This window comes from Trachinotus anak, unplaced genomic scaffold (assembly GCF_046630095.1).
Source record: "Trachinotus anak isolate AG129_WGS33_773 ecotype Australia unplaced genomic scaffold, CSIRO_AGI_Tana_v1 ptg000010l, whole genome shotgun sequence".
Lineage (NCBI taxonomy): Eukaryota > Metazoa > Chordata > Actinopteri > Carangiformes > Carangidae > Trachinotus > Trachinotus anak.
Genome location: NW_027273861.1, coordinates 21,591,123 through 21,605,361, shown reverse-complemented (window position 1 = coordinate 21,605,361; position 14,239 = coordinate 21,591,123).

Sequence of the window (14,239 nt, the reverse complement as noted above, 5' to 3'; positions counted from 1 at the left end):
CGCAATTAATGATTATTTCTCACCTACATGCCTCTCTTTTGTCTTAAAAACACAGTAGAGACAGAATACATACATTATTATTATTGTTGTTGTTGTTATTAATATAATTAATATAATAATAATTATTATTATTATTATAGCACAAATTACAAATGTCACCCCATTAATTCGATAATTACGCCTGCGTTTAATTAGCCTCCTTAATTTACATGATAAAATCTGAATGCGTCTTGACAAAAAAAAGCACATTTTCATGAATTTTACATCTTTTATTTTTTGTATCTTGGAGTCAGTTGGCGGTGTGAGTGTGATCCTTTAATTTGTCTTTAGCAGTGCGCAGAGGTGCTGCTGCTTCTGCGCCACCTCCGACGTCTCTGCTCCCGGGATAAAAGTGGGATTCATCAAACGCTATCATTAATAATGCGGGCACGGGTCAAAGGAGGGAAACATGGCTCCTTCCGATCAGACTCGCCGGGTGTTAATCTCTTGGTGACCTGTGTGATCTGGAGCTCCGTCAATACGGACTACTTAGCAGATGAAACCAGAGTCTACATCAACTTTTATCCTACTTATCCGCAGGGCGCATCTGTACTGACGAGAAAGCACGTGTTGTTTTCCACTCTCTGGTTTTCTCAGGTCAGAAATGAGAAAACTACCTTTTATTATGTTTGTTTCTGAAGTTTTTTGTTTTTAAAAAAAAAAAAAAAAAATCCAAAACCGATCAGATGACTTTTTTTTTTTATAATTTGTTCTGCTGATTCGACACAATTCTCGCATTTCTTCACAGCAACAAAAATCTTTTTGATATTAGAGTTTTTTTCTTGATGACAGGTTTTCCCCTCACAACAGAAAGCTTTTTCCAAATCTTGAAAACACTGCAAGAAATCTTTTACATTGGCAAAATAAAGGAGCTTTATGACACATGTTTGGTTTGTATTCGCCACCTTTCTTATCTTTGTGGATTGTGAAGGAATCGGGGGGTCAGAGGGGCACTGACTCAACCAGCCTCTCTCTCCCCGTGTGTGTGTGTGTGTGTGTGTGTGTGTGTATGTGTGTGTGTGTGTGTGTGTCAGTGGGGTTGTGTGTGTGGAGAGACAGGTGCAGCCAGCCTCCTTTTAAAAAATCCCAGAGTTGCAGTGTTGTGTGAAAGGCGGTGTAACTGCTGATATAACCTGACTGCAGCAGCACCGAGAGGGGGTTTCAAACCCGTCCTTCCTGTGATCTTTTGAAGCCTCATAAATCCGCTTTTATACCTCCGCAGTTTGTTAATGAAATGTACGTTTTAAGCACACATGCACGGCTTAGCGCGACAAAACCTTTTAGTATAATAAGCCAACTCGCTCCGGCATGAAACCATTAGGTGCGGGGGGGGGGGGGGGGGGACCAGCGCCGGAGCAGCAGCAGCCGCACAGGTGATGGAGAGGAAACAGTCACCGCATGTGATCACTGCAAACTGCCAGCAAGGTCACCTAACAAATAATTGTGATCATAATAATGTGATGCTCTGGTGATTCCTGAGAGGGAGATTTCTTTTCTCTTTCACCCCCCCCCCCCCCCCCCCCCCCCCCCCCCCCCGCACCCCTCTGTCTCGCTGGGGTCAGAGGTCAGGGTCACCTGCAGGAGATGGCAGGGTGTCGGTGCTCGCTCAGGGGCCTTTCAGCAGGGTGGATGTCGAAAGTGACACAGAGATGCAAAATATTGTTGATTCATTCCCTCAGTGTGACATCACTTGATGCAATTGAGTGACTTTCCTGATGTTTCTAATTCAAAATTAAAACAAGGGCTTTCTGATAATTATTTGTGATAATTAGGCCAGTTTAGTTTTTATAAGACCATATATGGAAAACAAACAAACAAAAAAAAAAAAAAACTTTTCTAGTTTTAGTTCGGTTTGTATGCGCAAGAGGTAAAGGTCAGGGGAGTGTGTGGAGGTTTATGGGCAAGGTGCCTGATGATGCTCACACACACTGACACACAAAAAGGTGCATAAACAGGTCTTACTGTCTTAATACCCAGTAAATGTCTTTTAGGCTGATTCCCTGCATGTGCAGAGGTGGATGCTGATTTTTCTGACACAACACTGACCACAGTCACTCTTTTCCCCTTTTTAATCTTTTGAATTCTTAGAAATGTGGTTGAAAATATGTGGCACCGAATTATTCGCTGATACGCGGCCTTTTAGAGGATTTCTCACCAGAAACAGGCTTAAAACTTGAAATCCATGTATAGATTATTGATTAATTATTTATTTTTAAAAAAATCTTCATTAGATACAAATATTCGTTTTTGCTGTAACGTGAAAGCGTCCATTAAAACCGTTCACACAAATATGAGACTCATCCCTGCCCTTATGATAAAGAGTCGGATTACTGCGCCTCACTCGACTCACATCTTTGCGTCCAGATCAGCTGTTTGCGGAAGCAGATTTTTGAAAGGCAACTAATTTCATTCATTAGGTGAAGGAGCAGTCGGGGGCAGCAGCTACTAAAACGATATGATAAATGAATGGCGTTGTTAGCGCGCCTGTAATTACGACCATTATGTTAATTATTTTACACCAGTATCCAAATCTTCAGCTTGTCAGATTTAATAAAAGCAAGATATTCTCTCCTGAAAAAATCTCACCACAAACAGAAGCCCACGAAAACATTAAATTATCGAAATGTATTTTCTACAACTGGATTTTTATTTTTTAATTTTTTACCGTGGACAGTGTGAAGGCTGCAGAGCCCTGAAAGTCAGGCATGTGAGCTCTCTGCCGGTTTTTTTTTCTTTCTTTCTTTCTCCTCTTCTTTTTGGAAATCACCATTTTCAGCCCATCTCAAAGAATCCACTCTATCAACCTGCGAGTTTCTGTCAAACAATATGATGGAGCTCATTTTTAACCTCCTCCCTCCTGCAGGATCAGGCCGAGCCTCATCTCTCCGCCACAACAAAGCACAAAGGGCCCGAAATGGAAGACACGGATCCATGTGTGTCTGCTGTGTGTGTGTGTGTGTGTGTGTGTTTGTTTTGGTTGGACGTCCCATCCGTTTGACGCGTCTGCATGAAGACACAATCCAGCAGATCAGGCTGCACAGTTCCAGCAGACTCACCTCACAGCTTCACTCCCTGTAGCTTCTCTGTTCCTTCAGATTTTGAGGCTGGGATCAATCATATTACAATGGGATGAATTTATATGATAGTAACGTGTTTAAATGAGAAAAAAAAATCCCGAGTTTCTAGTTGATTCACTGGTTTATCAGTCCTCTATAGTCACCAATATTCTTCGTGTTGTGGTTTTTCCTCAGTTACAGGCAGCGTCTTGGAGCTTGCGGAAGAAATGGACATCAGAGTTGGTGGTTCATCCAGCCTGCACTGCTTCCGTGTCAGGCCGCGGCCTCTCTCTGGTTTTCGACATCAACACTTGGAAGTCGTGTTTTCTGGCCTCATCTGTTCAGAAACTCATATTGGCGACTCAGAACGAGACAAGATGTAGGGCTGTCTATAAACAGAACATCTGGATTTGTCTAATGGTTTATTTGGCGTAAGGTGAAACATATAAAAGTCAAATTATCCCATATATATTTAAGGTAAAAAAAAAAAAAAAAAAAATAGGCTACAGTTCTTCCGCAAATAATTTTAAAAGATGTGTTTTTTTTCTGTCAGTGTAAAATACTGTCAAAGAATCTCACAGACAAACGATGTGGAAACCACAGCCATCCACAGTGGCTGATTCTACACGGTCTCAAAACGTCTCTTTCGTTGACATCTTTGATTATAAATCTACTATTTTTGGACATAATTCGTTTTCATCTCATCTGATGTAGAGTCAAATCACTTGCATGACAGGAAATTCGTCCTCCTCATTTATTTATTTATCTGGATTTATATTAAAGATCATCATGTGACGGGTCCCGTTCTGCAAACTTCTGCAAACGCACTGCAGCGTCTGCGCTCGGCCCCTCCGCCCGTCCATCCCTCCTCTCCCCCGGCCGGCCGTCAGTGGGCCGCCCCCGGGGAGGAAACTCTCGGGTGCTGGTGGGAAAGTGACACCTCCAGCTAAATGCAGCCGGATTACCATGCCAATGTGTACTTGTTAAGTACGTGCAATGTCACCCAGTTTGTAGGCCCTTTTTTGTCATTGAGATTAAGGCTGGAAAGTTGCACGTCAGTATATCACCGCAGCGATTCAGGCTGTAAACGGTGCAAATTGGCCCTGTAGCGGCCATTTAACACGGTGTCAAAACACATGCAGCCCGGCTTTGCACCAAATAATTGTCCTGAATAAAACGATAGCAAACAATGTGCTAATACGACCAAGGGAGTCGAATAGTTGGGGGGAATGGGGGTAGCTATAATAAAAGGAGGGCAACAGAAATGAAACAGAACTCATGTAAAAAAAATCACAAATTGTGTGTCAGCTAAAAAAAAATTCAGTTTCAGTCAATATGATGAAAGATTAGTAATAAACTGGCAGTTAATACGTTATTATCACTTGTCTTCAGAAATGTAATTGATTTTTTTTTTTTTTTGGGATTGTTTGCTGGTGAATCAGGAGGCGGTGACACATATCTAACAGTGGACTGACGCTCTATCCAACAGAAAAAACGACCATTTACGTACAAAAACAAACCAGGACTGTGAAACGATCAAGAGATCCTCGCACAAAAATGCTGTAAAAATCATGATGTGTGTCCCCATGCGCTTCACGTCGGCACTTGAAGCTGCAGCGTTTCTTCTAATCAACATCAAAAAGGGGAACTCTCATTCACTACGACCCCTGAACTCAATATCCTCTTGCCTATTGATGCATACATATATGTAACATCACAGTAAATTACCTCCTACATCGCGCCTGCCCTGCCCATAATAATATTCCTTCACATAATCTGTCAGGTTCTTCACAGAGACACTTTACCTCTCCTCGAACCCAATTACAGGAACTGTGGAAGAGGAGGAAGAAGAAGTAGATGATGTGAAAAAAGGCTTTAGACTTTGAGAGAAATTGTATTTTGATTTTTATGATTTTTATGACTGAAATGTATGTTTATGTTAAAAAATGTGTGTGTGGTGGTAAGAGAAGCCTGTATTTTAATATATTCCGGTGTGCATAACATTCATATCTCTGGTAGTATTGGCCTGTGTTATTACCTTAAGGCAAATGGTTTAATTCATCTTAAAACCATAATATTTCTCCTCTAAAGTACAGCTGGCAAGTCATCCCTTATTTGCTTTATTAAAAGTGTCCTTGTCTGTTATTCCAGCCGGGAAGTGCGTGTCCCACATCCTAATCAAAGTCATTGTGCTGTCTCTTGAAATTAAGGACTGCACCTTTAAATTGTCAATTACTCTGAGGTTAAGTGGACTGAATAGACCCAATGATTCAAATCAGGTGTTACAATTTACTGTGGCAGGCAATGAAGTGCGTTTGTATTACTCAAAGGAAATAACTTTGTATTTGGTCACAGCAAATTCATGTTTGTTAGGGTAAAAATATCATGTGAATATTTTAAACTTCACATAAGCAGACTGTCTTAATTAACCTTTATAGTCTCTCTTAGTCACTGGATCAAAAGAATTTGGGTGAGAGTAGCACCAACACCATAACGGGTTAACTTTACCCATGCAGCACCAAAGGGTTGTTTTAGTGTGAAACTAAAATGCAGTTATTTTGACCCAGTGTTATATACAACATGCTAAAGATTTCTTTTAAACTGTCATGAATGTATTGTTAGTTAACTAGAACCTTTATTCAGCCTAGTTATAATCTACTCCAGCTCATTTTAAAGTCACATGTCCCTGTTTGTTACTGGCTGTTCATATATGTGTCTGCGCTGCACCTTTGAACACGAGGTGCACATTGTACTGTACAACTAACAACAAATTTGTGATAGTTTTGAGGTAAAACTTGAGCATGTTGTGTCGAACACTGGGTCAGAATAACGGTGATGCACCAAGTATCCAGATCTGTAAGTAAAAGTACTGACACCGTGCTGTAGAAAAACTCCATTACCAATAAGAGTCATGCATTGAAAATGTTACTCTGGAGCTTCACAAAGCCTTCAGACCCCTTCACTACTACATCATGTGCCTGGTGTTCACCAGACATAGTGTCTGGAGTTCTGCCCAAAGGATTCAACTTTTTAAATTTGAATCTCAACAGACCAGATCATCTTTTTCCTCATGACATCAGAATCTTTTAATGTTGTTTGGCAAACTCAAAGCAGGCTTTCATACGCCTTCTACTCAAAGTGGCCTCCATCTAGCCACGCCACCATAAAGGCCTGATGATGATGATGATGATGATGATGATGATGATGATGATGATGAGGGCCTGAGCTATGTATTCCCACACTTTAATAACAGAGGTCTACAGAGACTGAGACGTCCTTGGACGTCATGGCTGAGATTTGCTGTGAATTGTGTGACCTCATACACACAGGTGTGTGCCATTCTGAACTTTGTCTAATCAGTGCCCTCTGGTCAAGTTGGAGACTCATCTGAGGGATAACTGAAGTAAACAGGGTCCACCTGACCACAATCTGGAGAGCAGGAGTGTAGCTTTTGTAAATAAGAGACTCAGTTTTTGATTTTTAATACATTCGTAAAACTTGATGGGCAATAAAATCTATGACACAATAAATGTGCCAAACATGAAGGAGTCTGAATACTTTCTGAAGCCTCTGTGGTCTGAAAAATGAACTTAGCGATGTAAAAACTGTGGACAAATGATCCCTGAGAGTTTATATCATTGGATCATTACAACTCATGCATTACTGTGTGAGCAGCATTTTGCTGTTGTAGCTAAGCTGCAGCTATTTCTAAAATATTTAAAATACATTAGAGCTATGGCTAATAAATTTTTCATTATGGATTAATCTGCTGATTGTTTTCTCAATTAATCTATTGATTATTTGGTTTGTAAAACTTTAAATTAAACAAAAAATTATGAAAAGGCTGGAACCATGAAATGTTTGGATTTTTTGCAGGAATCAGTTAATTACACTGATCTAAAGTAACTAAAAAAACTACCCCGAATTTGTACAGTATTTGAGTAAATGCACTTAGTTACCGTCTAACACTGCAGAATAACTTTAGTTACAGTAATAAATAACACTATCACTGGGCCAAAACAACACCTTGCGGATGTATAAGATTAACCCAGCATTGTGATGGTGTTTTATTGACCCAAACTGGGTCAGATCTTAGCCCATTGATTGTAAGTGTCTATTATTTTTAAAATTTTGTTCATATTACGGTGTTTACTTGTGCTTCTAACTGCACAATTAAACATGTCTGAGTAATAAACTTAACAGCCAAACACTGTTAACACCCAAACAAAGTTACCACCCTCACACCCGCGCTGGAAGACCACAGTCAGCCACACAAGCATCAATGTTTTACATTCCCTCAAGAATCCTCTTTAAAGATGCAATCAATGCCTCCTATTCATTATCCATGTGTATGTCTTCTAGGTATGGCCTTTGTCATTAAGCAATAATTCTCCCCTCCACAGTCCCACATTACTCCGCTGCTCCATACTTTTACAAATGCCTCGGGGCTATAAATACTAATGAAATCTCTTTGCTTAATTTGATTTTGCTGGTACACTTGCAGTTATGGCTGAACTTTCCCACGAGAGAGGCTGATTGAACACTTTCAAGTCCTTATGGAAGCAGGAAAACATTCCAAAGAGCTGGGGAGATCATTTCCATAATTACCCCGATTGGCAGCCTAATGACCTTCTGTGACAATAAAAAGATCTCTTGTTAATTCCATTTCTGTCGCTGACATTCAAGAGATTCCTATCTTACATGTTTGAGGGTTCACAAGATAACAAGTGTACTTTTTTTCCCCCCCCTCCCGTTTCCAGCGAGCAAAAGAGCAGCCCCATTCAGTTTTGCTCCCCCCAACACTCTGCAGTGATGTGGCTCTGCTCTGCTCTGCTCTGCCGTGAAAGGGATCTGCTTGTGCCTGCACAGCTCGTCCACCCTGCCCCAAAGTTGGATAATTTATGGGCCAGGGGAAGATTATAAAGATGGATCTTTGAAGCAATCAATTCTCATGTTGCGTTTTGAATGGTGGGATAGAAATGAAGTGCAGAATAATTAAAAAGATCACAAGTCCCCCCTCGCATGTAATAATGACTGGCTCCAGAGGCAGTGTTCCCTGCTACTGTGTTGGAGGAAGCGCCTTTGATTTGACTGAGAGGACACCCGGTCCGGTCCGACAACCATGCTGCACAACGGTGGGGCTTCAACATCATTGCCACACACACACACACACATAGAGAGAGAGAGGCTGCTTGCGACTCATGCTCTGTGACTTTTGAGGACTGTGTGCTTGTCCACCCGGCAGATCATAAGCAGATACTGTTGTCAGAGGAAACGGGGGTGGGTGAGGGGACGGGGCAGGGGGGGTTTCTTGTTGCTTGGATGTCTAAGTCAGGATGACTCAGAGCTGGCATGAAAAGTGACGGGGGTGGGTTGTTTGGAATATGTTTCACAGTGACCACAATGCCCAGAGTGTTGTGGGATGTTAAAATAAAATCCATCCGTTCTTTGCATATGAATTGGTGTCAAAATGTACCGTCAGCCCTCTGCATGCACAACTGTGAGCTATTGTGCCCTGACAAATTCAACTGAAGCCTTTTTATACTTCTGAATGTATTAGACCAAATGTGAGACGTGCATCTGTTATTTAGCTGTCTTGTAAGTTTTCTCATTCTTCTCCATTTTTGACAATAACAAGATTCTGCAGAAATAAACTTCGGGTATCTCAGCCCACTCAGGCTGCGTTGCGCTGGTGCACAGATATTTATTGAAAGGATGGACAGTCCCTCGATTATGATGACAAAATAAAATGGAAAGGGACAGTGCAGCGAGCTGGCGAGGGCATCCTGGAAACAGATGGTGGCATATGTGACTGCTTTTCTCTGCTGGAAGGGGAAGTGTAATGACACCTGGCAGCAGGTTCACATTGAATATCATTCTGCTGGTCACTTGGTCAACTCAACATTGGCACACTGCACAGACTTCCAGAGACATGCAGTGCTGCAGGCGGTAGTTCATTTAGAGTGGACATCCTCTTTAAAAGGTGTGAACATGAGCTAACTGGTAACCTTAGATTGCTTTCCTCTACTGTGCAGGTTCAGGATGTGTCTGTGTGTATCTCTCGTCTCCTTCCTAACATCTCCTGATGCTGTAAATGAAACCCAAAAGAGAAAGATAAGGGTCATGTATTTGACCTGAACATAGATGAAGCTTCGTTTTGATAAAGTGATCAAGTTAAAGCCCTGCGCTTGTCTGTGAGCTAGAATATGAATATAAATCAGTGATGCTGATATTTGGCTGCCGTGGGCATGTTCACAAACTGACTGTTACTGGGTTGCCAGCAAGATTACAAAGAAAGAGCTAATCTGCAGGCAAAAGTTTTCATAGAAAAACTGACTGGCCTGTTTGTGTCCGAAGAATTACATTGTGGTTGAGCTGTGGTGATCCTTTGATCAGAACGTTCACATTGTGTCACATTGTGTCACATTGTGTTACCTTTTACACACAGACTGAAGTGATTCTTTTTGCATGTCTAACAGCCTCTTTTCCTTTCCTTTAGTTTTGTTTTTCTACGACTGAGAAAACTGATTTCTGTTAAAAGCACCACACACTGGAATTAAGAGCACAAACCCTTTCACAGTTCTGTGTTGTGTTTTTTTTACCCTTGAGTGTCAATATATAAATAATTAAACAATTTTTTCATGTAATGTAATAAGCAGATTCAAATAAGTATTTGTGGAGTCCATTCTCATGATTCAAATAATGCATATGAATATTAAGATAGTAGAAATGTCAATGTTCTTTTTACATATTACCTTAAAAATAAACAACGCACTTGAGAGCATGACTGTTTCTATTAATTAGTAATGTTTCTCTCCCAGATACTTCTATGTCTTGGACAGATGCAGCACATTATAGGATTGTCTTTAATAGAGAGAGTACAATTATCAAAATACACCTTTCATGAAGTGTAATATGCCATTAAAACCCATTCAAACCTTCAATACAATCCACCAATTTAGTGTCAAAACTTTCCAAGTGTAGCTCAGCAGAGCAGCATGTGTGTCAGCGCCGGGGGGGGGGGGGGGGGGGGGGTCTGTAAACATATTCATCTATGTTTGTACCACTGTCCTGAGCTCTACACCTGCTGAGGGCCCAGTTTTGCACCATCTATTGGCTAGAACAGGTAATGAAAACAGTTGCGTGCACATACACACAATGTATGCTTCAGTCACACAGTATATTATTGAACACTGTTGTGATTAATTGTGGATCAATTCCATGTGGCCTTTCCTTCAAGGAGCTGCTAAATCATGTCACACAGCAACATATGTTAAATGTGTCAAATGAACAGGAAGAAAAACTTTCACATTTTGCCTCTGATTGTACACAAAAATAACTGAGTGCGAGGTTTTTCTAGGCAGGGGCGCCTGGTTCACTGAAGCAACTCAAGGAGAATCAAGCCAATTGAGCCATTTAAACATGCTGCAAAATCATCAAAGTGCTGCAGTTAATAGTTATTTGGCCAGCTTCTTCTTGGCCTGTAATGTCACAACTCAAGAACCAAAGGGGAAGCTAAACGGCTAATGGGGCCATGTGACTGGACTTGAGAAAGCAGCTCAGAACAGCAAATTCAATTATCATGTTAGAATTCTGCATGAAAACAATCTATACTAGAAATTAGAGGTATTCCTGTCAGATGACTCCTGTTAGCGAGGCTAATGTTATTTGGAACAACCTTACGCCTTCTTTGAATGTTATCAAATGTTTACAAAAGAGCTTAATGTGCTAAAATGCAATCAGAGAATGGGCTGGTTATTCTGTGCTGGCATCAGTACTGAGCAGTGCTCCCTAGGGTGATGCATTATGGGTAACAAGCATTGAATAAAAGGGTGATGGACCAAATCATGTATAGCAGATGAAAACATTTGAGTATTATTCCTATTCTTAGTTTTTGTGGGTCTTTAAATGCTCACAATGTGCGATGGTTTTGTTTTATTACCTGTTGGATTCATGTGGAGGCTGTGGAGCATCTTTAGCACCTTGTCTCATTAAAAGTGCATGCTGTGCTTCTTCAGTGCATCGTTGAGTCATGCTTCCACAAACCATGTCTGTGTTGTCTTGATTTTCACGGTTGCTACTTACAAGTTAAACACTGACACACTGTTTTAAATAATATTCTGACTTTATATTTTGTTTGGAGTGGAGCTCTTTCTGACTTCATGTTTGTTACCTTTGTTTTAATGTAGCGTTCATCTGGTAAAAAATGAAAATGTGGGCATCAACATACCTGTGTAACATCGGAACAACTCATCCAGATTCATAGGGGAGCTCAAAACTTATTTCATAACTGAGTGTGTGTTATTCAACATGAATTAACAGGAAGATGAATTATAGTTTGCTGCATTTCTTTGCTCATTAAACTGTTAAATGTGTTTGTGTTCAAGTTAAAGTTGTGTGTTCTGATGGACACTGAAATAGGGGAAAATAAAATCCTTGATTAGTTTTGTGTCTCATGTGCTGGACTCTGGTCCCTCTCAATCTCACACATTTCTCTGGTTGTAAGCTGACATAAGATAACACATCCTACTGGTTGAACTAATTTTCTAATTGGGGGTGGAATGTGCACTCCTGTTGCTCAGTTGTTTGGTATTTGTTGCACTTATGTAATGATTACCCATCCTATTTCCCCTTTGGGAACTCGTCCTTCTGGCTCCTGGTTTTGCTGCATCCTGCGAGGGGCTTTCAAACTTTCGGAAGCTCACAAAGCCCCCATTCTCCTCTGTGTTGCTCTTCTTCATCATCCCGCTCCAGGGCATTGCAGATCTGCTCAAACCCCTGTATTGTCTGAGCAAAACCACATATTAAATTTGCCCTACATAAGCCATTTCATTGAGCTGCTGCAGGAATGCCTTTGCTGGGTCATTCATCTGTGTACATGGTGTGGACACACATTTGAAACAAAGCAAGCCAGTCAAGGATAATATTGAGGAAGTTACATACATTTCATGTCTCGCAGCATATGTCACTTCTGTTTCATGCTCTTTTGGCATTTGAGTGGATCAGCGCAGATTCATGCAGTGGGAACACTGTGAGACTTTAGCTGCAAGCAATCCAAAATTTCTCCCTGCAGATGTAATGTTTTGCACTTCATTAGGAATTCTGGATTTTCCCCATCAGGAATGTCAACTGAATAGAAAGAGAGGGAAACTAAGAGAGCTCTCTATCCACAGCAAACAATTAACAATGAATAATAAAGAGAAAAAAACAGAATCGAGCCAACCAGTGGTCCTGTGGATAATTCATCAGTTCTGTGTTGGAATAGTACATGAGCTTATCTGTTTGCTCATTTTAGTTCTGAATGAGTTTTTTATTCCGTATCTGCAACTTCATCTCTGCACTTGCGCAGCGTGGTTTAGTTTATCACTTTATAACCACATAAAATCACAAGAGTGTAGATTTATTAGTCCATGCAAAAAGGATTTTTTTTTCTAAACATTCAAGTAGGGGAACTCTGAGAGGAAACACTGTCAACAAACACACATGAGCTGCTATCAAGTTATAAGATCTGCTGTCACTTGATATGTGATGATTTTATGTTTTATGGTTTTGTAGGCCTGCAAATTTACACAACACATCTGACTACCCCTCCTTCATGTTAGGAAATAAGCTAAGGATTTAAGTTTATTTCAGTTTAATTGCATGATTCAGATATTATTGCAAAGTGTTTATCATGCACAGGCTGACATAGCCTGTAGCAGAGTAAGTCCTTCCATGAGCCACAACTCACATGCACGGATGTATTAAGAGAGCTGGATATAACATGGAGAAAAAAAACTGTTCAGCCCAAAAAGCCAAAAAGCATTTTTTTCCCCAAAGGCCACCATTATTAAAAAAAAAAGACAGCCATACAGTTGCTGCCAGGACACCTGTGACTGCATTTATGTCAATTATTACTGTTTTGCTGTTTCCCAACTCAAGGGCCTCATCCTTCGGAGGACACTGTCCACAAAGGCAGCCTTTGTAGCCTTCGCTGCATCACCAACTGTTCACGCCTTTACCTTTGGGTAACAAGTGCCACTCCTGTCACCCAGCAATGTCAACAACACATAGTTTTCCTTTACAAAAACCTGAGGTTTGAAGGCCCTTGGTTGAATTTAAAAGTGAAATCCTTGGGCTCTCTGTCAGTGGCGCTGTTATATTCTTTAGCGGTGCACAATGAATCTTGGAGTAGGTTGGGCCACGAAGGCTCCATCCACTGGAAATTGCACAGGACAAGAGGGCCACATTTGTTGGCCACATTTGAAGAAGCCTTTGAAATGGGACAGCCTAGTCCCGCTGCTGTGGCATTATCGGTCTTCAAATGCAGCCTCCAAAGGATGTGGCCCTTGAATTAGCCCTTCATCAGCAACACCTGTTACCAATGACTCATCTGCCGCTGATTATCCTCATAGGCCGCGTTCAGACTGCCAGCCAAAATCCGATTTTTAGCCCATCCAGATTGGAACTGGATGGCTCTTTTGAAGTCTGAACAGTCACAAATCACATGAAATCCGATTTTTGGAAACCAGATCGAAAACACCTTCGGGAGGTAGTTTCAGATCGCATTTGGACAGATGCGTCTCAGTCTGAACAGCTCCAAACACTCAGATCGGTTTTGACTGTCCGTGGCGTCACTCTACGCGATGCTGCACAGAAACTCCGGCAGTGAGTGCAGCACGAAGCATTGTTGTGTATAATCCTACCAGCCTCCTGCGGCATGCAAATGTCTAGTGCATCTGAGATGTTCTGCACCTCTACTGGACAGTGATAAGGCCAATATACTGAGGTGACCTGCCTCCATCATGTTTGTTGTTGTTGTTGTTGTTGTTGTTGTCGCTGTCGCAATTATATGACGTCAGACGCTCCGTTACCACAGCAACCTGTCAGATCAGTCAATAATGTGGCACAGTCTGAACAGAGCCATATCCGATTTGGACACTTGCTAAAAACAGTGTGGACAGTCAGCCCTAAAAATCGGATTGGAGTAGGAATCTGATTTGAATCAGATTCGCCTGCAGTCTGAACACGGCCTTAGAGATCCCTGCGCATACATACCTCCTGGTTTCCCATGCCACCTTTGCCAGATTTTCTTTGATTCCTTGTGTTTTCACTGCTTTCTTGTGGGTTTCCTAATGTTTGCTGCTGTGGTTTTTCACTTTACT